The sequence below is a fragment of the Lynx canadensis genome, chromosome B3, assembly GCF_007474595.2.
Source record: "Lynx canadensis isolate LIC74 chromosome B3, mLynCan4.pri.v2, whole genome shotgun sequence".
Taxonomy (NCBI): domain Eukaryota; kingdom Metazoa; phylum Chordata; class Mammalia; order Carnivora; family Felidae; genus Lynx; species Lynx canadensis.
The window spans coordinates 62,440,200-62,450,087 of NC_044308.2; positions in this window are offsets into that span (position 1 = coordinate 62,440,200).

A 9,888-nucleotide genomic window follows, 5' to 3' on the forward strand; every position below is an offset into this window, starting at 1 on the left:
ACAGTCCCCAAGGTGAAGTGGCCCCATCTCCTCTAGGCTTTCAGCCAGAGCCACCAACCTCTCTAGTCTTCTGAGGCCAAGAGCAGACGGTGAATCACCTATGGCTGTTTTGCTATCTTCTCTCAACCTCAGTGAACCCATAAGAGCCAGGACCAGCCTGCCCAGCAGAGACACTCCCTGGAGAGGTCTCCGAACTACAGTCTGAGCCACAAGTACTGTGCTAACCAACTATGGCCCTACTCAAGCTCAGCAGGGTTCAGGCACCAGTGGGACCTGGGAGGTGATGCCAGTAACATTGCTTCTGACCTTGGAAAGCTTCTCCTCCACCCAGCAGTGGACCCTCTGGAACTAAAGAACTTGACAAAGAGTCTATGACTCAAGCAAGACTGAGTCAGACGACAAATAGCTGGGCAGGTGACACCAAGACTCAGGCATGAGATCTGACAAATATTTCTCCCTGATTCGTGAATATGGTTCTATTTTTAAAAATCTTACAAGGGGGTCTGTGAAATTCACAGTTATATGGGCAACTCTTCCTTCTTAAGAAGTATACGGGGGAAGTCAGCAATTACCCTTTTTGCTTGTGTCTCTCTGCTGGAGTGTGTTCTGTGATGATATGTAACACTCCTAGAGAGATTTCATGAGCCAGACATTGTGTTAAGTTCTTTCTTTGCGCTCATTTAAACCCCAACCAGTCTTAGGAAATAGGTTCTGTTATTATTCCATTTTACTGATGAGGAAACTGAGGCTTAGAAAAAGTTCCACAACTTGTCCAGAATCACAGTTAATAAGTAATGGAGACAGGGTTCAGATCCCAGCCTTGTCACTTTTAATTGTCCCTCTATCACTTGTTCCTAAATGAGCTTCCCCCAAACAATTCTCTATTCTTCTGTTTTCCAAACGTCTGTTAGCAACTCATTTGGATTTTATACATGAAGTTGCTGTGAGTAATATTCATCTGTTAGACTGGGGGCAAAATGTTGTGAGCGTATTGTCATATTTCTTTATAAGAAGAATATTCCTTTTGCACAGCCTCATCAAAAGTACCCTTTCTCTGCCCTCTGCACTCATTTTGACACTGAAATAACAATGTGGTCTTTCGGGAACGTCAGATACACTTCAACCAACTTCCAGTTACAGGCAAACCCAGTGCTCTCTTAGTGAGTTGATTTTGGGGTAAAGGCACCACCTCCCACCAAATTTCCAAAGCCTGGAATATTCTAGTCTTCTTTGGCGCCTCCCTTTCCAGCCACCACCCATAGCTAATCCATCACCACAGCCTGACTGTCATTTACCACCACTTCCACTACCTCCTTGTCCACACTCCAGGAACTGCCACCCTGTCATGGACGTCAACCCCCCCCCCCCCCCCCCCCCCGCCCCGGAACCATGTCTGTTTTCCATGCAGCAACCAGAAGATCTTTCCAAAACAGGCTGTATCATATCATTCTGCCGCTTCAGCCCTTCTGAGGCTCCTGCTGGCTGTCAGGCTAAAGATCTGAATCTGGGACTCACACCTGAGGCTGCCCCAGTGGGGGGGCTCCATGATCCCAGCCCCAAATCACACTCCTGCACCTGAGATGCTCCCTCTCTCTCAAGCCAGGCTGATCAAGTGAGTAGTTCCTGGGTGAGATCTGTCTTTTCGACGAGGCTGGGGGGGACAACGTCTGCATTGGGTCCTGCTGCTTCCCCACCGCCTGCTAGGGTACCTGCACATGGTGGTTTCTCAGGAACAGTTACGGAATGGTGAATGATTAAGTGACTGTCAGAGAAATGAAGCCTTTGCCTGTGCCACAGTGGCTCTGACATTGGACTGCTTTGCCGGGTGGCCACAGGGAGAGAATTTTGTATCAGCTTAGAAATTAGTATTTTAGGGGCACCTGGGTGGCTCAGTTGGTTGGGCGGCCGACTTTGGCTCAGGTCATGATCTTGCGGTCCGTGAGTTCGAGCCCCGTGTCGGGCTCCGTGCTGACAGCTCAGAGCCTGGAGCCTGTTTCAGATTCTGTGTCTCCCTCTCTCTGTGACCCTCCCCCGTTCATGCTCTGTCTCTCCCTGTCTCAAAAATAAGTAAACGTTAAAAAAAAAATTAGTATTTTAGAATTTTGTATCAGCTTAGAAAATTACCTCCTGTAAGCACACTGTGTACCAGGCCCTGCCTGCTGCTCTTAAACTCACTCCTCCCAGCCCACTCCTCCCAGGCTGTTTTCAGGACTAATTATGATGTTACCTTGGCCTCTGAGTCTTCGCCGTTTGTGAGTTTTGTGATTTGTGTATATTTTTACTATAAAATTTGCTGACTTGATTAATTCAGTGACCGGATTACAATAGTTACATTTCCCACAGAGCAGACTCTGAAACCTAAACACATAAAAGTCACAGTTCTGGCTTTGGCAGTCCAGATGGCTTCTCCAAGAAGCTAGAGTCTGTGGCCCCAAAACCCTGCTCTTTCAGCTGCTACTAAAAAGATTGGAGAATTTAGTTCAAGGCAAAGCCTTGGGATTTCCTCTGCCCACTTCTGTCCCTCCGCACTGCAAATCGGCCCTTTATGTTTTAGTGAAATCTCATTTCATTCAGGGGCACCTGGCTGGTTCAGTCGGTTAAGTGTCCGACTTTTGATTTGAGCTCAGGTCATGATCTCACGGTTTGTGAGTCTGTGCTCTGCGCTGACAGCATGGAACCTGCTTAGGATTCTCTCTCCTTCTCTCTCTGCCCCTCCCCTGCTTACTCTGTCTCAAAAATAAAATAAATAAACATTTTTAAAAAGTCTGATTTCATTTAGATAAGCTCAGTGGAGGTCTATAGGAAAGAGGTGCTCCCTTCCAGCAGCCCCCAGGGCTGGCATTCATTATGCAAGTATTTATTGGGTGGGCACCTCTATTTAGCCAGGCTTAATGCTGGGAATACAGCACCAAGCCAGAGACAGGTAATGTTTGGGTGAGCAATGCTCAGCGCTGGGTCTTAAAGTATGGAAAACATTGAAATTGATTGGGGTGATAGAAATGATCTGTTTTATGTCTACCTCCTCAACTAGATTGTAAGGTCCTCTGGCCCCACAATTGTTACTCTGCTGGCACGCAGTGGCCCCTCAGTAAATGACAGTTATTCTTAACTGAGCTGGGCATTGGTGTGGTTGGAGGGGGCAGGAGGCTGCATGGGGGCAGGAGGTCCATCCATTGATTGAGGGCTGGGTGGTGGGCCCAGGTAACCCTCAGACTCTGAACTTCAGAGAGATGAAGTTTCTAGGAGGCAGCATGGAAATGAGTTGCATGATTGTTTCTGGTGAGAGGAGCAGGCTGGGGTGGGGCGGGTGGAGGAAAGGGGCTTATCAGAGGACCTTGTGGGGAAGCATAAGATGGTTGAGTCCATAGGAGTGGCCACTTGGGGCTTCCAGCCTTGGAGCAGAAGGGACATAGAAGTTTATGGAATGCAGAATATGGGAAAGGGTAGGGTAGCCATTAGTAAGGGAGATGCCCCAGAGCTAACACTGAGAAGCCAGTGTTTCTCTGTCTGCCCCTTCTTGAGGAGGGCTAACAGCCTCACTTACAGATCGTCTTGTTAACTACTGGCAACAAGCTCCACACTCCAGGGGCTCTTGCCCCCCTGTTCCACAGCTTACTCCAGGGCTCAGGAGTCCAGGACAAGAGGCTCCAGCCCCCTGGGAGGTATGGGTGATCAGGTAGAGAGAGCAGAAAAACCGTAGCACGAAGCTCTCCGATAGGCCCCTAAGGGTCGGGGAATGGGGCATGGGGCAAGGTGAGGTGGGGGTGTGTGCCAGGGTTCCAAGCCCCTGGGAAGCCAGCACAGAAGACTAAGGAAGGCCCCGCTTGCTTTCCAGTGAGACTTCACCTTACTTCACTCTGGAGCCAGGCAGCGTCCCAGGGAGGGGTTGGCACCCTGAGAGATGGAGATAGCAAAGGCCAACCTGCTTCCCATCCCCTCCTTCTCAGCCTTGCAGAACCATGGGGTCTAGTCTGCCCAGGGGTGCCTGGGAGGTGGGAGCAGGGAGAGAGGTGGTGAAAGTGGCTGGCCCTTGCTGGGTCTGAACTGTTGCCAGCTCTGGGTGTTGGAAGTGGTGTCAGCCCAGGAGCAGATCCCTGCTCTCTGAAGCAACTGCAGTCACACAAAATTCACAGGCCTTCAGCCTTAATTAGCAATCTTGCGGTGGCCCCGACCCCACCCTTCCACTTTGGGCCAACAGCAGGAGTCTGGAAAGCAAGAAGGACCGGGCAGGCTGTAGGCCAATGATGAAAGACAGCAAGTTTCACCTCCACACAGCCTGTTCTTTCAGATTCCTCCTTCCCCTATTTTATTTATTTTTCTTTAAGATTTTATTTTTAAGTAATCCCTACACCCAACGTGGTGCTCAAACTCACAACCCCAAGATCAAGAGTCACATGCTCTACTGACTGAGCCAGCCAGGTGCCCCCCTTCTCCTATTAAAAAAATTTTTTTTAATGTTTTATTTATTTTTGAGAGAGAGAGCGCATGAGCAGGGGAGGGACAGAGAGAGAGGGAGGGAGGGAGACACAGAATCTGAAGCAGGATCCAGGCTCTGGGCTGTCAGCACAGAGCCTGATGTGGGGCTCGAACCCATGAACTGTGAGATCATGAACTGAGCCAAAGTTGGACGCTTAACCAACTGTGCCACTCAGGCGCCCCTCCCCTTCCCCTATTTTAAATCTTAATTCACCTCACAATAAGTGTAATTCAACAATTTTACTTCAACAAATAAAGGGACCTACCGCCAACCCTACCCAGCCTGGCAGCGTCAGACAGGACTCCAATACGGACTAAGAGACTTTGCTACCCCATTCCCATCAATAGAACAAGTATTTGGGGTGGGGCCCCCCGGGTTGTCCTGAAAACACTCAGCTTTGCAGAATCTGCGTGTCGGGAGCCCCGGCGGATGCATCATCGGATGCACCGTGGGGACTCTCAAGGCAGGCCCGGCAGGCGGCCCCCATGCTCTGCTTATCTCCCGAGGGCAGCTGCAAGCTCATGCTCCTTGCCTCTGCTCCTATGGCGTGTCTAACAGCCTGTCTCTTGGTGTGTATGGCCGCATGCGTGTGTGTATGTGTGTGTGTGTTTGGCCCTGGATGGGCACAAGGGCACAGATGTGTCTGGATGGAGAGGCGTCCATCTCTGTGGCTCCAGGCATAGCCCTGATCTTTCCTTCTTCGAACCTCCTTCTGCTGCCGGCAAGGGCAGCCCCCTGTACTTCCTCCACTGATCCACTGCCCTCCCCTGGCAGGAGGGGAGGAGGGAAGATACTGCCTGTGCTATAAGGGCCTGAGACATACCCAGGCCCGGAATATATAGTTCCTCTCTTCAAGAAAACTCCCACCTGCCTGTCTGGCCCTTACTCTGCCATGTCTTCCAGGGAAAAGCCGTGTCAGATGGCTTGGTAGAGTAAGCAGAAACATAAGTGTCTCTGAGGCTGGCCTGCGCTACCTCAGTGGTCCCTCCCAGGCCCTAGCTGCTGCATGGCTCTTAGTTTGTTTATAAAGGTTTGTGGACCATGTGGTTTATGGGCCTGGGCGGGGAAGCAGGGATCTACACACTCTTTTGCCGACTTCTTTCCCTTGCGGAAAATAAGCTCATGGAGGGTTGGCCCTGGCTGGCATGCCACCTCTGCCCTGGGTCACCTCTGGCGGCATCCATCTAAAAAACATAGGCATACAACAACGTTGGAAGACGGCGTGGAATTACCTCATGAAGCTGATCACACGTATACCCTACAACAGAGAAATTCCATTCCTGGGAATGTACCTAGAGAGACTCGCGCACATGAACCAGAAGACACATACAGAATGTTTTAGACTAGCCTCAAACTGGAAACAACCCAAATGTCCATCACCACTAGAATGGATAATTAACTTGTAGTATTTTCACACAATGGAACGCTATACAAGAAAAAACCTTGACCAAATTACATCTCCACTCATTAACATGAATGAATCTTTAAAAACTATGCAGTGAGGGGCACCTGGGTGGCTCAGTCAGTTAAGCCTCCGACTTCGGCTCAGGTCACGATCTCGTGGTTTGTGAGTTCGAGCCCCGCGTCGGGCTCTGTGCTGACAGCTCAGAGCCTGGAGCCTGCTTTGGATTCTACGTCTCTCCATCTCTCGGCCCCTCCCCTGCTCATGCTCTGTGTCATTCTGTCTCTCAATAATAAATAAACGTTAAAAAAAATAAAAATAAAAATTATACAGTGATAAGCCAAGGAAGCACGACACAGAATATATTTAGGATGAGTCTGGTTATAGAAAGTTAAGAACAAAAACAAAAACAGGCAATCTAAACAATAGGATTTAGGGATATGCAGAGAGGTAGGAAACCATAAAACGAAACAAAACAGAACAAAATGGGAGGAGAGGATTGTCACTAAGCTTAGGATGGGGGCTCCTTTGGGGAGAATGTGTCAGGGAGGGGCACACGGGCTTCTAAGGTACTTGGAATATTTGTTGACCTGGCTGCTGGGTGCACAGGAATTTATTTTTCTTCTTTACACTGCAGTTATGCATGTTACATACTCTTCTGTGTATATCATACATTGTACACAAAAAGAAAAAAAAGGATCGTATGTGCTCAACTCTGCCCCTTTTCCCCATCAATCCCCATTCTTGTCCTCAGCTGCCAGAGGAGGGGCCAGGGTCCCTCATCACAGTTCTTTTCTGTTTCCCAGTGGGTCAGAGGAATATGGGGGGTGAGGGCCTCCCCTCTCCAGCTGGGCCCTGGCTACTCCGGGGTGAGAAGGCCTGGGGAAAGCAGGGCCAGGCGAGGCCGGCTGGCTCTGCTCTTTCTGCCAACTCTGGGGATTAGGCCAGGGCTCTGGCCCACCTGTTACTTCACTCATTCGGCATGAACATAGCCACTGAGCGCTTACTGTGAGCACTGGGTGCTGTTGGGAAGGTTCGGATAAGTGAGAAATGGTCTTTGACCTCAAAGACCTTACAGTATATACTCAGAGGTAATCATGTATACAAATAACATGGTACCAGAAAAATGTGAGCTAAGTGTCACATGACTACTTATCTACTCTTTCAATAAACATTGGTTGAGCACCTATTATGTACCAGGAACAGTGCTGGACAGTGGACATATAAAAGGCAGTTAAATCATAATCCTGGCCCTTAAGTTCTTAGTCTAATGCATAGGAAACACACATATGAGGTAAATGCAACAGTGGGGCAAGGCCCCTGTTGCAGCTCTGCCCAGGGAGAAGCAGGAAGGACCCCCCTGCTTAGCATAGGTGAGACAGAGATGGAGGAGTGGGGAAGGTTGGAGTAGAGAGGTCTTCCTAAACATTCAGTCCCTGAACTGAGACTTTAGGGATGAGGACAACAGGAGCAAGGCGAAGGGCCGGAAGGACATCTTTTGCAGAGGGACCAGCTAGGGCAAAGGCACAGGGGGAAGGAACAGCGCCTGAGGACTATCTGCAACCAAAACACAAGCACTCAGCAAGGATGGGGAGAGAAGCAGCTGGTGGGGACAGCCGAGGGGGATCAGAGTCATATTTGCTTTGCGAAACCTTAAATTTTATAGGTGCTGAGAGCCATCGAAGGATTACGGGGGAGCTGGAGAATTCACTCCAGCTCAATATAGAGGAAGGGTGGAGGGGCATGGATTGGCAAGTTGTCAGGTTGTTTTGGATCCAAGAAATATCTAGGTAGGCTAGCTCTGTCTGAGAATAGGTGGGTGGTGGATGTAGGAGACACCAGCTCCCTGCCAAGCAACCAGGTGGAGCAGAGGGAAAAGAAGGCTCCAACCCAGAACTAGCTCTGGGCCTGGGGTACTAAGGAGCACTAAGTGTGGGCAGAGGATGGCGAGGAATGTGAATGGGACTGTGGACCATTTGATCCCAGGGTTCCCAAATGCTGGCTTGTGGACAGGACTGGCCTAAGGAAGTGAGGAAAACAGGGCAGGTAATGAGCTACTTAGAACTTTTTTTTTTTTTTTTTTTTTTTTTTTTTTTTTTAAGTAAGCTTCAAACCCAGCATGGTGCCCAACATGGGACTTGAACTCTGAGATCAGAGACTCTCTCTCCTTTCCTTTCTAAGTCTCCAAGACATTCTATCTGTATCTAGTCTCTCTATATCTTCAATAAACTCTGCTCTCACTAAAACCAACCAAACACAAATCACCCAAGATCAAGACCTGAGCTGAAATCAAGAGTCAGACACTCAACCAACTGAGCCACCCAAGCACCCCTGTAATGAGCTTCTGATAAATTAAATGTATGCACTTTGAATAACTATCCTTAGAAGTGTTTGCAATTAAATCAGTAAAGAAGTATATCACTTAGAGGCATAAAGTGAATTACCAAGAGAAATCTCCTAAGAAATTCAAGAGTGATTTCATCCTGAGGAGAGGGGTAGGGAACAGAGGAGGATTTTTTTTTTAAGTTTATTTATTTATTTTGGGAGAGAGAGAGAGAAAGTGCAAATTGGGGAGGGGGGGGAGGAGGAGGGAGAGAGAGAGAGAGAGAGAGAGAATCTCAAAGCAGGCTCTGTGCTGTCAGCACAGAGCCCAGGGAGGGGCTTGACTCACAAACTGGGAGATGGTGACCTGAGCAGAAATCAAGAGTCAGAGACTTAACCAGCTGAACTCCGACTGAGCCACTTAGGCGCCGCGAGATTAAAAAATATAATAAACCTGTTAAACTATCATGTTTTAAAACTCATTAACATAAAATATATACAAAATTTTAAAAGGAAAAAGAAAGCACTGGCTTTTGTTCTGAGTTTACATCCCTCTACTTTAGTTGCTAAAAGTGGGTTTTTTTGGCATGCAACTACACAAGGTAGATATCCAGCTTCTCCTCCGCTCCCCATCATGTCCTCATCTGCCAAAACAACAACAAAAAACACCCAAAAAACAAAAAACGTCGCTGAGTCCTTTGCATCCTGAAATCAGACTGGGAGCCGCTAGTCCGAAGCACCCGGCCCAAGGCCCGAGAACAGCGTGCCTGTAATCCCGCGGCCGTCCAGCAGAGGTCAGGCGAGTTCCACGCGGGCGCTGCAGAGCCGCGCCCCAGCCCGAGTCTGCGAGTCCCGGCAGCGCGCTCTCGCTCTCCGAAACGTTGTCCCTCCGCGAAGTGGGTACAGGGAGGACCCGAGACCTGCCCTAGCCTAGGGGGTCGCGATCAACGGCCACCTGGGGTCTAGTTCCTGGCTCTGCCTGGCGGGGCGCAGACTGGGCGTCTGCTGCCAAATCAAAAAGAGGGTTCCCCTCCCCAAGTCTCACAAGGCGTTGACACCCGCTCTGGCGCCACTTCGCTCCTGGGCCTGGGCGTGGCTAGCTCACCGCCGTGTTCGGTGCCCATGGGCCACTCACCTTATCCGTCTTCCGGAAGGTGGCCCTGTGCGACATTGTCTTCTGCCCTGGGTTGTGGCGAAGACCAAGGAGCTGATATGTCAAAAGGGGACATAAGAGTGCTACATAGGCAAGCAACTGTTATTACTAGAGGATATTAGAATGAGGATTCAGGCCTCTGGGGAAGTGTCCTCTACGCCCCAGGTCAGTTATTCTAAAAGGTTGCCCAAGCCTCAGAATTGCTCCTGGAGATGTGCTTGAGTCTGGGGTTGATCAAGGAATCTGCATTTTACAGGTTGCCAAATTCTGATGAACAGTGTCTCCAGACAACACTTGGAGAACCATTCTCAGTTTCTGTTGCCATCCCACAGGACAAACAGTAGGAAAACAAAGAATGGGAGGGTAGGCAACAGGGGAGCTGGGCTGATAGTGTGACCTGCCTAAAATTGGAGTGGAATTAGCAGCAGCCCTAGGAAGGAATAGTGCTGGCAGCTGGCTTTATGGTTACAGAACGCACATGAACCTCAAACTCCCACCAGAACCAAAGTGGAAGTGCCCCCTGCTCTTCCATTC